General features: G+C 41.0%; 1 long non-coding RNA gene across 1 annotated transcript in view; it reads left to right on the forward strand.

Moving 5' to 3' along the window:
- The first annotated feature begins 832 nt into the window (after positions 1–832).
- The window catches only part of LOC134600788 (uncharacterized), a 329,656-nt gene continuing 315,093 nt past the window's right edge, over positions 833–15,395 (forward strand). Inside the window, exon 1 of the long non-coding RNA XR_010090362.1 lies at positions 833–896. This is a non-coding gene — a long non-coding RNA (uncharacterized LOC134600788). The remainder of the gene's footprint in view (positions 897–15,395) is intronic.

A 15,395-nucleotide genomic window follows, 5' to 3' on the forward strand; every position in this document is an offset into this window, starting at 1 on the left:
AGATATGTAACAGGGTTGATGTTCCAGGAGGGATAAGCCAAATGGAAAATGATTTAGGTAAACTAGAAAAATGGTCAGAGTTGTGGCAACTGACATTTAATGTGGATAAGTGCAAGATAATGCATCTTGGACGTAAAAACCCAAGGGCAGAGTACAGAATATTTGATAGAGTCCTAACCTCAACATCTGAGGAAAGGGATTTAGGGGTGATTATTTCTGATGACTTAAAGGTAGGCAGACAATGTAATAGAGCAGCAGGAAATGCTAGCAGAATGCTTGGTTGTATAGGGAGAGGTATTAGCAGTAGAAAGAGGGAAGTGCTCATGCCATTGTACAGAACACTGGTGAGACCTCACTTGGAGTACTGTACACAGTACTGGAGACCATATCTTCAGAAGGATATTGATACCTTAGAGAGAGTTCAAAGAAGGGCTACTAAACTGGTTCATGGATTGCAGGATAAAACTTACCAGGAAAGGTTAAAGGATCTTAACATGTATAACATGGAGGAAAGACGAGACAGGGGGGATATGATAGAAACATTTAAATACATAAAGGGAATCAACACAGTAAAGGAGAAGACTATATTTAAAAGAAGAAAAACTACCACAACAAGAGGACATAGTCTTAAATTAGAGGGACAAAGGTTTAAAAATAATATCAGGAAGTATTACTTTACTGAGAGGGTAGTGGATGCATGGAATAGCCTTCCAGCTGAAGTGGTAGAGGTTAACACAGTAAAGGAGTTTAAGCATGCGTGGGATAGGCATAAGGCTATCCTAACTATAAGATAAGGCCAGGGACTAATGAAAGTATTTAGAAAACTGGGCAGACTAGATGGGCCGAATGGTTCTTATCTGCCGTCACATTCTATGTTTCTATGTTTCTATGTTTCTGTCTAAAAAAAAAAAGAATGCAGCTTCCGAATGAATGAATCTAAAATGGATGCTGTCCAGGAGTTGGGAGGCTCTGGGAGGGATGGTCTGCTGCAGATTGGCTGGAATGTGTCTGCTGACTGTGATGTATAGGGTCAAAGTTTACTCAATGATGAAGAATAGGGGGCGGACCGAACATTGCATTTGTTCGCCCGCCGTGGCGAACGCGAACAAGCTAACGCCGGGAACTATTCGCCAACGAACTATTTGGGACATCTCTAACAATTACCTTTACAGTTACTATTGATATTTAAAGTATTAGCACACTCCTACTATAACTTTGTGGTTTATACAGTTACAGTAGATTTGAGGTGATTTCCTTACACATAGGACTGTTGCCCCTGTAGGTCAGAAAAATACACCCTCTCCCTCTATAGATAAGCTTAGTGTCCCTCAACATTTATATACTCCAGAACAATATATCAAACTAGTTATTACTTGAAATGAGTGTTGTACTCTTTCCTTATCTGCAGAATAATCTTTTACTATTTTCTATCCTGATAAAATTGTTCTTTGGACAATTCCAGAGTTCAGGTCATCTCAAACTTTCAACCAAATGAAGAGATTGGCTTACCATCTTTTTATTTGTCACTGTCTAATCCTGAGGCAATCCGATTACACATCTTGGATGTTGCTAGATGTCTCGTTATTTGTCTTCCTAAGATCACTGATCGGTAGTGATGTCCCGAACAGTTCGCTGGGAACCGTTCGCCGGCGAACATAGCGTGTTCGCGGTCGTGAACACGCGCGATGTTCGGTCTGCCCCCTATTCGTCATGGAGGTGGGAGGGTCTGGGAGGGAGGGTCTGCTGCTGATTTGCTGGAATGTGTCTGCTGACTGTGAGGTAGGGGGTCAAAGTTTACTCAATGATGACGATTAGGGGGCGGGCCGAACATCGCGCGAACTGTTCGGGACATCACTACTGATCGAAGGCAGTCTTCAAGGGGTCGTTAGATTGTCTTGGAAATTGCCAAGACTTATCAGGCTCAAGACATCAAAGTCCTGGTCTAAGAGCCCATTCTACGAGATCCTTGTCTTCAATATGTGCAGCTGCGACTAATGCTCCTTTAGAAGCATCTGCAGAGCCATACACGGCCATCAGCAAATATGTTTATTAGGCACCAAGTCTTGGATGTCCATGCACAAAATTCTTCTCAATTAGGGAGAAATATTTTGTCATTAGCCTCTTAATTTATTCCATAATATAGTTTTTTCTATTGCCATTTTTTTATTGTTTTTTATTTTGTTCCTCCTCACCCCCTCTCCCCCACCCCCCCCCCCCCCTTTTTATTTATGGTTATTACCTGTAGTGATACTACCAGGATTAGCCAGGAATTGAAAATTTCATTATATTTACTGTAGTTTTCTTTTCCTGGATATATCCTTGACAGCAACAGTTTTTTTTTATCCCACTGTTTTCCTTTTTAGCCTTTGAGGATGTTACAAGACTGGAGCCTAGAGAACGGGATGTCCTATTTTTATGTATTTCCTGTACTAATCAGCCAGGTGGGCAGAGCTAACCTTGTAGTGGTGCTGCCATGGATATATCGAGAAAAAGAAAAGTACAGTACTTGACAAAAACTTTCATATTCTTATGATACATCATACAGTTAAGCCTTGTATGATGGTGGATGCACCACTTATGTCCACATCAGTGAAACAATACATGACAGTAGATGAACAGTGGATGTCTTTTGTTTAAATGATCTACAAATTATGAGTCTTGCCAATCATGGACAAAACTGTTAATAACTGGCTGCCTCTGAAAAGATACAGTCCATCAATAGCTTGGTTCTCAATCTGTTTAATCACCCTTGGGGTCATAGGTATTATATGCCATTTCTGACAGCTACTTCATGTAATTACTGTGATTGGCTCGCACAGAAACCGTTCAGACAATTTTTCAGGTGGCATTAGCTATCATTAATTGGCAGAGAGCTTGGGTTAGCTAAGGTTCGGATTGGCTTAAAGGACCACTCTAGGCACCCAGACCACTTCAGCTTAATGAAGTGGTCTGGGTGCCAGGTCCTTCTAGGATTAACCCATTTTTTCATAAACATAGCAGTTTCAGAGAAACTGCTATGTTTGTGAATGGGTTAAGCCTTCCCCTATTTCCTCTAGTGTCTGTCTCATTGACAGCCACTAGAGGCGCTTGCGTGATTCTCACTGTGAAAATCACAGTGAGAGCACGCAAGCGTCCATAGGAAAGCATTATGAATGCTTTCCTATGTGACCGGCTGAATGCGCGCGCAGCTCTTGACGCGCGTGCGCATTCAGCCCACAGGGAGGAGAAGAGGAGGATCGGAGGAGGAGAGCTCCCCGCCCACCGCTGGAAAAAGGTAAGTTTTAAACACTTTCCCCTTTCCAGAGCCGGGCGGGAGAGGGTCCCTGAGGGTGGGGGCACCCTCAGGGCACTCTAGTGCCAGGAAAACGAGTATGTTTTCCTGGCACTAGAGTGGTCCTTTAAGTTAGCTAGGTTTAGTGATTACTAGATTTAGAGTTAGCTAGGATTAGGAATAGCATCAAAGATTGACAAGAATAATATGGCATAAAAGTCCCCCAAACAATTATTTGGACCGCATAATGACACGTTGTCCATTATACTTTGCATTAATATATGGCTATATTGTCCCATATATATCTAGGGACAGTAGAAAATGCCACCAGTCCACATAGCAAGAACACATAATTTCACACACACTCGTTGAATTCTTATTAAACTCAGAGCATTGGGCCCATGCTAATAGCACTTCAAAAGCACTCTGTGCAAGTGCAACCCTGAATGGGGCCAGGCAATCAGTCAGCCTGACATTTATTCTTATGAGGATGACACAAACCTCTTTTGGCATCACCATCATCACAGGCAATCTCTTCTGTAGGCCAGTCCACCATCCAACCTGATTTCATAGTTTTCAAAGTTAATTTATTTTGTAAGGGTTCAAATCATGTACAGATAATGTTGTGGGATAAAGGCATACTTATGATACAATGTAAACATTGGGTTAATAGCATGTGGAGTCTTGAAGAGCACTGGATGCTTATTTAGTAGGTGGGCTTTGTGGAAGTAATTCTTTTCAGTGATTCTTTTGTTATGGAGTTGGTATACACGTCTCTTTTTATTATCCCTACAATACACCAAATGCAAAAAAAAGGTTATTCAAGGAGAAATCAACTGTAAATTTCACATGCCCTAAAATATAGCATAGTCAACCACAATTTTACATAGTATGTGGTCACACAGGGAAATAAATCCATTCTATGCTATAATTATCCAAACCACAAATATAATTATGAAATTAGCCAATTTTTTTGGATGTTTAGATTCTTTACCTTTGCATCTTTGAATTAAAGGCACACTCTAACCTATGCCTTTTTTAATCAGAGAAGTACGGGATATGTTGCACCTGTTACTACCGAGGACGTTTCTGTTATGAAATCAATATGGATATCTAGCATGTCGAAGAACACATTTGTTTAAACACTACTTTTCAGAGACACATCAAATGGGAGCAATGTAAAATGATATGCATTGCGTTTTTAATTATTTTGACACATTCTTGAAAGAAATATTGTGAATATTTTATATAGCATCCCTCTAAATATTAACTTACAAAAAGATAAATGTTAGTAGTATGGATGGCAAAATAGATAAAGAAAAAAGTCTATAACCTATAGAAAATAGCCTATAAAAAAATACATGTTGTATACTGATCAACATTTCATCCCTCCCTCCATTCTCTCTGATTGTTAGAATATATTAAACAAATACTCTATGCACCATAACCACTAGAGAATTGTGTAGTGGCTATGGTACCAGGAGTCCCCTACACCATTCCAAGGCAAGCTGTCTAACGGTTTGTAAACAGCTTGTCACTTACTTTTCACTTACTGTTTACTTCTAGTTTGTACTGATATGCTAACATAGATTTTTAAATTTCTGTAGTAGCAATATCAATTTGTGCAACATTATTCGTTAGCAGAGAGCAACAGCTGATATGCTCAACCAACAAATAATGTCTACATTTGCACAAATTTAATATTGCTAAAGTGGAATAAGAACTTCTGCTTTAGTAGATCAGTGCAGATCAAAAAGACTGCAGTCACCAAAGAAAACCAGGTAAGTGTCAAACTGTCCGTAAGTGGTTTTAGTGCTTCCCACAGGGTAACCCTGGCACCATAACTCATATAGCATTTTGTAGTGTAAAACAGAAGTGAAACATGATTATGATAGAAAAGATTAACAGAATGCAATGTATTGTACCAGTTGACAAATAGTATATCACATAAGATAGACAGTTTTATTTTATTCAAACTTAAAGGGACACTATAGTCACCTGAACAACTTCAGCTTAATGAGGTTGTTCAGGTGAGAACTATAGCTCCCTGCAGCCTTTCTCGTGTAAACACTGTATTTTCTGAGAAAATACAGTGTTTACATTGAAAGCTAGGAACACCTCCAGTTGCAGTCACTCAGAGGGAACCCTGTAGTATCTCCTCCCTCTGCATGCAGACACTGAACTTTCCTCATAGAGATTCATTGATTTAATTCATCTCTATGAGGAGATGCTGATTGGCCAGGGCTGTGTTTGAATCATGCTGGCTCTGCCCCTGATCTGCCTCTTTGTCAGTCTCAGCCAATCCTATGGGGAAGCACTGTGATTGTATCAGGCTACCACATGTCAGCAGACTGCTTGTTTATCAGCATGCAGATTTACAGCTTCAGGCTTGAATACAGTAAGATTTTTACTATATTTCTGGAGGCATGAGGGGCCCAGGGGGGCTAGATGGTGGTGTTAACACTATAGGGTCAGGAATACATGTTTGTGTTCCTGACCCTATAGTGATCCTTTAATTATTTTTAGAGGTGTGCAAACTGCAAATACTATTACAAGATATTCTACCTCAAACATACATAAAGATTAAATATGTTGAACCTGTATACTCAATTTTATAATTAATTAATTTGTGTGTAAATATAGTTAACCGTTGAAATTATATATTGACTTGTTTTGGTTTCACTGTAACGGTCTCCAGATTGTTCTCACCTTATTTAAATGTCTACTAAAACAAATTTCTAATAGAAAAAAAACAATTACAAATATCTTGAATTGTTAAGCGTAACAAAATAATTATATTTCCGACATGTGTTGTTATGTGGGAAAAACGCAAGTGCTCACCAATACAAAGCAGCATGAGTTTTTTCTTTCATTTTAGTTTCTTATCTACAATGTGTGAAAATGATACGCTGATTTCAATTATACATTTATTTGTGGACCTCTTGGAATTAATTTGTGCAATGTTCAGCACATCAAACTCTAATATTTCTGCAAATGAATAAAACAATAAATAAAAAAAGTAAATACATGCAATTTAATTCCAAGGAATTCCTGGATATTGTTATCCTTGTTAAAGGGACACTATAGTCACCTGAACAACTTTAGCTTAATGAAGCAGTTTTGGTGTATAGAACATGCCCCTGCAGCCTCACTGCTCAATCCTCTGCCATTTAGGAGTTAAATCCCTTTGTTTATGAACCCTAGTCACACCTCCCTGCATGTGACTTGCACCGCCTGCCATAAACACTTCCTGTAAAGAGAGCCCTATTTAGGCTTTCTTTATTGCAAGTTCTGTTTAATTAAGATTTTCTTATCCCCTGCTATGTTAATAGCTTGCTAGACCCTGCAAGAGCCTCCTGTATGTGATTAAAGTTCAATTTAGAGATTGAGATACAATTATTTCAGGTAAATTACATCTGTTTGAAAGTGAAACCAGTTTTTTTTCATGCAGGCTCTGTCAATCATAGCCAGGGGAGGTGTGGCTAGGGCTGCATTAACAGAAACAAAGTGATTTAACTCCTAAATGACAGTGAATTGAGCAGTGAAATTGCAAGGGAATTATCTATACACTAAAACTGCTTTATTTAGCTAAAGTAATTTAGGTGACTATGGTGTTCCTTTAATTGTGCTAGCTGTTGTTGTATAATCCTTCTCTCACCACCAATACTTCCAATTGTTATCCTTTTGAGAGAAATCCACTCTGCGTTGTGTATTAATATTGAATGTAATATCCCTGTGTCACCTCTTCCAAGAACTAACATATATCTTTATCCCCTTGTCCAGATAAATATATGACTAGCACTACTAAGGTATTCTACTCGATATTACAAATAAACAGCCAACACCATAGTTCTTACCAGAGAGAAATCTTTACTTCGAATATCCAGTGTTTTGATAAACATTATTCATTTATTTATTTTTTTAAGAATTCAAGATATTAAGCTGTGATGAAATTACAACAAAATAATCTGAAAACAAAACAGACTTGTTTTTTCACAAATGTATTAAATAATTGGAACAAAGCAATTCCATTAAACTATATATTTTTTACATTTAATACTTTCATGGTTAGCCAGGAAATGATATGTTTGTAAGTTCTATAACTTGTGATAAGAAATATAAAATGAGTCTAAAATGGAAGAGCATGTCGAAGCTTAATGCCAACATATTAAGTGCTTGTAGACAATGAGCATTGCATTAAAGGACTTAGCTCTGGTGAGCTAATTGAAGTTTACTTCTTAGAAACGTCCTTCTCCGATGGTAGTGGAGGCACAGGCCTGCATTTAATGGACACCAGGTAAGTAGTCAAGCAGTTCAAAAATTATTTGACTCCTTACAAAGGGGAAGGGAGTGCCAGGGCACTCCAGACACCATAACAACTAATTTAGATGATATGGTGCTTGGAGCACTACTTTAAAATATCCTGGGAAATTACAGTTTCCCTTTAAATGGTTTCTCACTATCTGCAGAAATAGCTATTTAATTCTGTTTCATGTGTTGCATCCACAAAACCATATGTAGATGAGTTTTTAAAGCGGCACTGTCACACAAAACGTACCTTTCCCCAATTGCTTCATCTTTTCTCCCTCGCTCAGGATCTGTTCTTCATTTCTTCCTCTCTACTATAGTTTTCTTTAAAACATAAGACAAAGTAGGGACTATTTGTCTTATGTATTTTTCCTACGCCTTACCAGCTATGACCAGCGGAGGAACAAAGTATGCTCTGTTTCCTGCGGTCAAAGCAATTTCCCACAATTCTCATCTTTCCTCCGTGATCTTGCGATGCCTCTTTTCAGTATTCCCGAATGCTGGCAAAACTACGAACATAGCCCTAATAGAATGAGAACATTTTGCCCATTTGTGTTTGGACGCAATTCGGGACTTTTTGTTCGGATCGGAATTTCATTCAAATAAATGAAACTGTGATCCTATTCGTGCTGCAAGTAGATAGCTCCCTAATTCCCACGGTATTGGGGAGCTATCTACTAAAAGGCTGAAATACTTAGTAAAGATTCGTTTTAAATCTCCCTTCTGCTATATCGTGTGTAGGGGCGTGTATGCTAAATAGTGAAGAGCCTGTGAAAAAAAACTTTTTAGGAAGCCCCCCCACCCTTTTCAACAAATGGCCCCATGGTGGGGCATCTATTGACTAGCGGAGAGGACATAGTGTCCCCCCGTAAACCTCACCCTTGTCTCGCGAGTGTGGGCTATGCAACTAAACAGGGGACATAGGGTCCCCCCGGCGCTTACCCATGCGCAGCGGATGGGGGCCCTAAAATTCAATAGGGAGGGGACCTAAATGAAAAATACCCCCCCCCCTCTTCTACTCCCAGGTGACTAGGGTCCCCAAGCCCCTAGTCACCACCCCACCCAAACAAAAATAAATAAAGCCCTACCTTCCCCCTTTACCCTAAAAATAGTGAGGGGGAAGACAATAAAGCTAAATAAATATACTAAACAAATGTGTGAGATATAAGCGCTTAAGGTGAAGTAATATGTGGTATAGCAGCTAGAACACTGTGTGGGTGCTCATAAACCACCCACTAGTCAGAATGTAAAAAATATGCACAAAGTTTAGGTATAGAGATAAAAAAAAAAAACCTTCCAGTGATTGTTTAGTGCAGCGCTGTATATTGTTATTTGAACTCACCCTTTGGAAAATTATTTTGGGGTGGTTCGGTTCAAGCATATATAGAGAAGGCGAGAAATAAACAATATATAGTGCAAGATTGTTGGTATAACAAATGGTGAATAGAGAGAGTGAATGGCTTTAGGGATAGGCTCCAAACTTTTCAGCAGGTATGCATTTAGGTAGCATACAACCCCTTTGAATCCTCTGGAGGGATGGCACTTTTCTCCGTATTGTCAAAAGAGAAGAAAGGTGGGGATATATGCACTAAGTGTAGACAGTTGGGCACATTAACTGTGATACAAATAGTATAAAATGTGCTCACCTGGCATAGAGCCTTCCAAACTGTATAGAAACAGTATAGAAACGTGTGTGTCAATTGAGGGTGACAGCCTCCCTTAGGTACCCGGCAACACTGGAACAGGATCAGTTTTCTTTAAATTCCCAAAGATGCTGATTTATTAGTAAAAAAAAGTGATAAAAAAACAAATACAATAATAAAAAATAAGTAAAATCAATACTACAAGAAATGTCCAAGTAGTTGGATCCTCCGAGACGTGTTTCTCCTATATTCTTAGGCTTTTTCAATCAGTCATAGTGTTGCTTCCGGGTTCTGCCATTTACATGGTGGCTTGTCTCCTCCTTCCTCGCTGTTCCTCCAATCCTCGTGGTTTGTTCGTCTGTCCACTCTCCTTTCATCAGCTGTTTCAGTTAATATCATTGCAGTGCCGATGCGTCACTTCTGGTTATACGCAACTACAAAGCCCATCATTCTTTGCGGCTATGAGTTCCGTATTTCAGCATATTTGTCAGCATTGGCAATTTGTATAATAAAAAGGTACAATGGTAGAGGGAGAGAGACATCTATTATACAGATATCACTGTTAAATTTGAATTTTTTTTCAATCTAAAGCAATTTCATATGGTTTTTCTGGATATGTCACTTCCGGTTATACGGAACTACAACTCCCATCATTCCTTGCGGTTGTGCGTTCCGTATTTCGGCATCTTTTTCAACAACTCATTTGTATAATGAAAACAATAGATTACTAACAAAAAAGAAAAAAACACAGAGCCTAAATAAGGGTATGAGACCGGGTAGTGGTAGAAAAAATTGGGGGATAACCCCTAAATAGCTAACTGGTATAGCTCATTGGTGGGGGCCGGGGGGAGAACAATACATGTCCCCCCATTTTCAATTAGGGCCCCCACCCGCCTCTCAAGGGTGGGGGCCAGGGTGAGGACAATTGGTTCTCCCCCGTTTTCATTTAGGGCCCCCACCTGCCGCTCATGGGTGAGGCCGGGGGAGGACAATAGATTCCCCCCATTTTCAATTAGTGCCCCCACCCGCTGCTCATGGGTGGGAGCCGAAGGGGGTCAAGAGGTCCTCCCCATTTTTGTTTAAGGCCCACACACGCCGCTCATGGGTGTGGGCTGGGGGAAGGACAATAGGGCCCCCCACCATTTTCATTTATGGCCCCCACCCGCCGCTCATGGGTGGGGGCCAGGGAGGAGGACAATAGGTATGTCCCCCACGGGTGGGGGCTCGGAGGGGACACTATGTGCCCCCCACTAGTTAATAAATGCCCGAACAGTGAGCTGCCACAGGCTGCCCCTGTTCCCCCCGTGCCAGCTTACCTCATTCCTTAATGTAGTGTGGTGAGCCGCGGACCGCGGTAGAGGAGCTTCTTTCCCTCTACCCTGACTGACAGGAAATAGTTCTGTGCTCCCTTCTCGGGCTTCCTGTCAGACTGGGTGGAGGGAAACAAACAAAGTGCTTTGCTCTGTGCTCCCCTCCTGCGGTGCAACTAAAATATCCCAGACAAACATATACCAGCAGGATAAGTTTTTCACAGTTTATATTACTTTATCCTGTAGGGTTTATCCACTGTTCACTGAATTACCCCAAGTGTACTACATTATTATCTTATTAAAGAGACACTATAGGCACCCAGACCACTTCATCTCATTTAGGTGGTCTGGGTGCATTGTCACTGTCACCCTTAGTCCTAGAATGTAAAACCTTGCAGATTTTAAGATACTGCAATGCTTACATTGCAGTCTTAAGACTGCCTCTAATGGCTGTCTGCTAGTGTACTAGTGACAGCCACTAGAGGTGCTTCCTGTAATTTCACGGAGTTTGACTCCATGAAATGACACTGGACATCCTCATGCCCTGCAATGCTTTCCTATAGAAAAGGGCTGATGCGTACACTGTGCTCGTCACGCATGTGCATTAGGTCCCCACCATCTGCTTATGTCAGAGGAGGAAGAGCTTGATCCAGCACCGGAGGACATTGGCGCTGGAATCAGGAGGGTGATAAAAGATAAAAGTCTCCAATATGGCTGTTTTACAGAATGAAGTTTCCCCTGAAATGGTGTTTGAAGTGGCCCTTCTGTTAATTTATTTATAGAAAATAAAAAAATCTTAAAGATTTCCATCATCATAATGAACAGACTATTTAGAAATTCTCCTATGTTGGATTCAATGTTTGGCTAAATTCTATAAATTGTGGCATGTTTGTCAGTGGTTATATGGAATTTGGAAATTAAAATATTGTGATAACGTGTTCACACTCGATAACATTCAGACCTCTCCTGGTAGGGTTTGTCTATGCAGAGTCCTGTTTCCTAGCAAAATATCATTCAAATCACCATTATTTACACTATAAAAGCAATAGAACTGCCAACAAGTAAAACACACAGCGTTACTGGAAGTGGCACCAAGAATGTTATTGTAAATCTTGCCAGTTAAATCAGACAATTATATATTGGTTTGTTTTGGCACTGTGTGAACAAATTGTGATGTTTTAAATACTTTTTAGACGTTAATTGAGAAATTACCTCTCAGGCCATCAGGATAAAATGCCAGGAGAATCTAAAAAGGGACTATTTGACTATTTTATTTTTCATTATTCTTTGTTTATAATACACAATGGATGTTGAGATCTTTTAGACTTTGATTAATAACAAGTTTTCAAAGAGTTTCATTAATTTTCACAGTTTCTGAATTTATAATGTAAAAATCACATGAATCTCACCTGAAAAACATCTCATACAAAACCATGAAAATGAATACCTGAAATTCTATTACTAAAACAAACTGACAACGAACCTATCAAATTTGCAGGTTTGGCAACATTTCAGTCCACATAAGTAGACCAAAATGTTGGCAATATTGTGGTGATGTAACAAAGGCCCAGCTTCACTTGTCGGTGTAAATATACAGTATCTTAGGATTTATTACGCCATATATTAGTATATATAATGTATTATTAAGTATGAATAAAATTATAGCGGAATGGAGAACTGAAATATACTTTTATTCCATTTTGTTCGTCTGTCGTATGCCCCGTTCGTTTACCGAACCGTCTCGCTGTGTGGCCCCTTGTTCGCACCTTCATAATCACTGTCCACCTCTGGCTGTTAACCACAAATTTGTCATTAGTTCAAGTGCTTTCCCGGTGTGGCCGCCGTTCGTATAACCGAACCCACATGTTCAATCAATTGGCGGCCATTTTGTCCGCCAAACAAGGGCTGCGGTACACGGTCGTCGATGGTGTGGAACTATTTTCAGATACGCGACCCTGCAAACTCACGGGAAACGAATGGCATTCCCGAACAACTGAAGGGAACTGAGTGATATTTTGGCAAAGTGTGCTCTCAGATCTCAGACTTTCGTGGGGTTCTGAAGTTATTAAAATTGATTTTTGGATGTTTTAAAATATTGTATATTTTTCTGTTACTGAGAGATAATTAAGTTATAGTTTTTTTCTCACACAATTAGCTCTCAGGCACAGAGGATCTTGAGAAGAAGAGCCCTGTAATTGTGACTAAGAAACCCCATGCTAGGGGCAATGTATAAAAGTCATGTGTGGCAGGAATAAAACCAGTTGTACTCCTAGAACTGTGTGTCGTTCAGTTGCTGGGGTGGAGGTGGGATATCTACTTGGTGTTTTCTTGTTCCTGGTTTTACTCTTGGGTGATCCAGTGGAGAGAAAGTCCCTGCTAGGACTAGGGCTCCGCTACAAAAATATACACACAAAAACATAAAAACACATTTATTTCACTGCTCTGTCTTTATTAACCTGTACACAACATGTGCACCTATAGAAAACACATTCTAATATATGTTCTGTTTATTTTAGATATACTTCATGTGATTCTGATTTCATTTTTGTTTTATTATACAGTTTTCACTATTTGTAAGGATAGCAATACCATACCAAGTCCAAAATTACTGAGAGTAAGAGATTAAAAGAGTATGTTTTTTTTTTAAAAAATGAATGTTGCAGAATATACAGGCGGGGGCAGGGGGAAAAGGCTGGGCTGCCAAGCGGAGCGTCGGCCATCTTAGGGGACTCTGACTTCGGGTCTCTGAAATACTGCATTTTTTTCTCTCTTTTTTGCTGCATGGCCTGACACATGGAGAGATGTGGGGTCTGGCCCCACCTCCCTCCCCTTTGGCCAGTGGGGGTCATCCCGGCCTATGAGTCAATGCTTTGGCCATGGAGGAGGAAGATTACACCCTGTTGGAGGCCTGATACTGGAACGCCTGTAAGTGCCTTAAACTGGTAGATTACACCCTGTTGGAGGCCTGATACTGGAACGCCTGTAAGTGCCTTAAACTGCAAGAAGCTGCTACAGGCTGTTTGTAGACTTCTGGGGGTTGCTGTCCTGCTGACTACCCGCCAGGAAAGTTCGAGCCCCTGCCTCTGGGTCTGGAGGGGGGCCAGGTGAACTTGTCCTTCATGCTGCGAGTCCTGTAGGAGCAGATTGTGCACCCGGTGTACCAGTGGCTGTGGGGGGTGTGCATCAGGGCCTGGAGAGACATATGGAGACAAGCGCTTCATGGTGGCTTCAGAAGTGCTGGGGAGGTGCAGGAGGTAAATGGCTCATGGACTCTAGCTGGGGGGATCCCTATCGACTTCTTCAGCCACTGAGTGCCCAAAGTATCCTGGAGTTCCAAACCGGAAGCCCTGGATTTACTAGGGAGTCACAGATGGGGGTCAGTACCCTTGAGTACACATCACTGGCCCATAGATGGGGGTCAGTGCCCTTGAGCTACAAACAGCCTGTTTCTTCACACATATGTGCCCTGTATTTCTTTGCTGAAGTGATTTTACGGATGCAATGTTTGTCTGTTTTGTTTTTTTCCCTTTTCTCACCATGCTGGGCAACACAGATTGCTTTAATACAGTCTTCCCTGAAGTGACTCAAATCTCTTTATTACTTACTTTGTTAGTAAATGTTTGTTTAAGGTGACGACAATCTATGGCATATATTACTGATAGAGATGTCGCAAACATAACATTTTCCGTTCGCAAACGGCGAACGAGAATTTCCGCAAATGTTCGCGAACGGGCGAACCGCCATAGACTTCAATAGGCAGGCGAATTTTAAAACCCACAGGGACTCTTTCTGGCCACAATAGTGATGGAAAAGTTGTTTCAAGGGGACTAACACCTGGACTGTGGCATGCCGGAGGGGGATCCATGGCAAAACTCCCATGGAAAATTACATAGTTGATGCAGAGTCTGGTTTTAATCCATAAAGGGCATAAATCACCTAACATTCCTAAATTGTTTGGAATAACGTGCTTTAAAACATCAGGTATGATGTTGTATCGATCAGGTAGTGTAAGGGTTACGCCCGCTTCACAGTGACAGACCAAACTCCCCGTTTAACGCACCGCAAACAACCGCAAAAGTCCATTTGCACAACCACAAACTTTGCACAAGGTTTGATACCAAGCTAGCCATGTTCCGTTCCTTGTCCTCACTGATGTCATTGAAGGTCTCTTCCTCCACCCAGCCACGTACAACAACAAGGGTCCCCGAAAGGTGACAACAAGCCCCCTGTATTTTTTTTTTTAAATGTACACTACTGTTACACCAGATATGAGTGGCACTGGTGTGACACTGTGCCCTGGCAGGCCCTGAAACGCACACGTGTGAAGGAAACTGACTGCTATTATTTCACAGTCAAAAATTTTTTTTTTTTTAAATGCAAGCTATTGTGACACCAGATATGAGTGGTGGCACTGGGCAAGTGGGCACAGTATACGCTGATAGCCTGACACACACGCTGGCAGGCTGGCAACTGCAATTAGATTACACAGAAAAAAAAAGCAGACTGATGTTCTAGCCATAAAAGGGTTTTTTGGGGTGCTGTCCTTACAGCAGAGATCAGATGAGTCCTTCAGGACTGTAGTGGACACTGAATACACTAGCCTAGCTATCGATTTCCCTATTAAATCAGCAGCAGCTACACTGTCCCTCCTCTCACTAAGAATGCAGCTTCCAGGGGGTGGGGCCTAGCTGTCATGGAGGAAAGACGCACTTCGTGTGAGCTCCCTCAATATCTCACTTTAAGCAGCTATCAACAAGCGAATTTCACCCCAGAAGGGGATGACCCAGCAATGTTGCTCCTACCTGACCGACCCGACATGCTTAATAGCGGTCAGCAACTCGACAGTGTCTTACTTACCTCCGT

The sequence above is a fragment of the Pelobates fuscus genome, chromosome 3, assembly GCF_036172605.1.
Source record: "Pelobates fuscus isolate aPelFus1 chromosome 3, aPelFus1.pri, whole genome shotgun sequence".
In the NCBI taxonomy this organism is placed as follows: domain Eukaryota; kingdom Metazoa; phylum Chordata; class Amphibia; order Anura; family Pelobatidae; genus Pelobates; species Pelobates fuscus.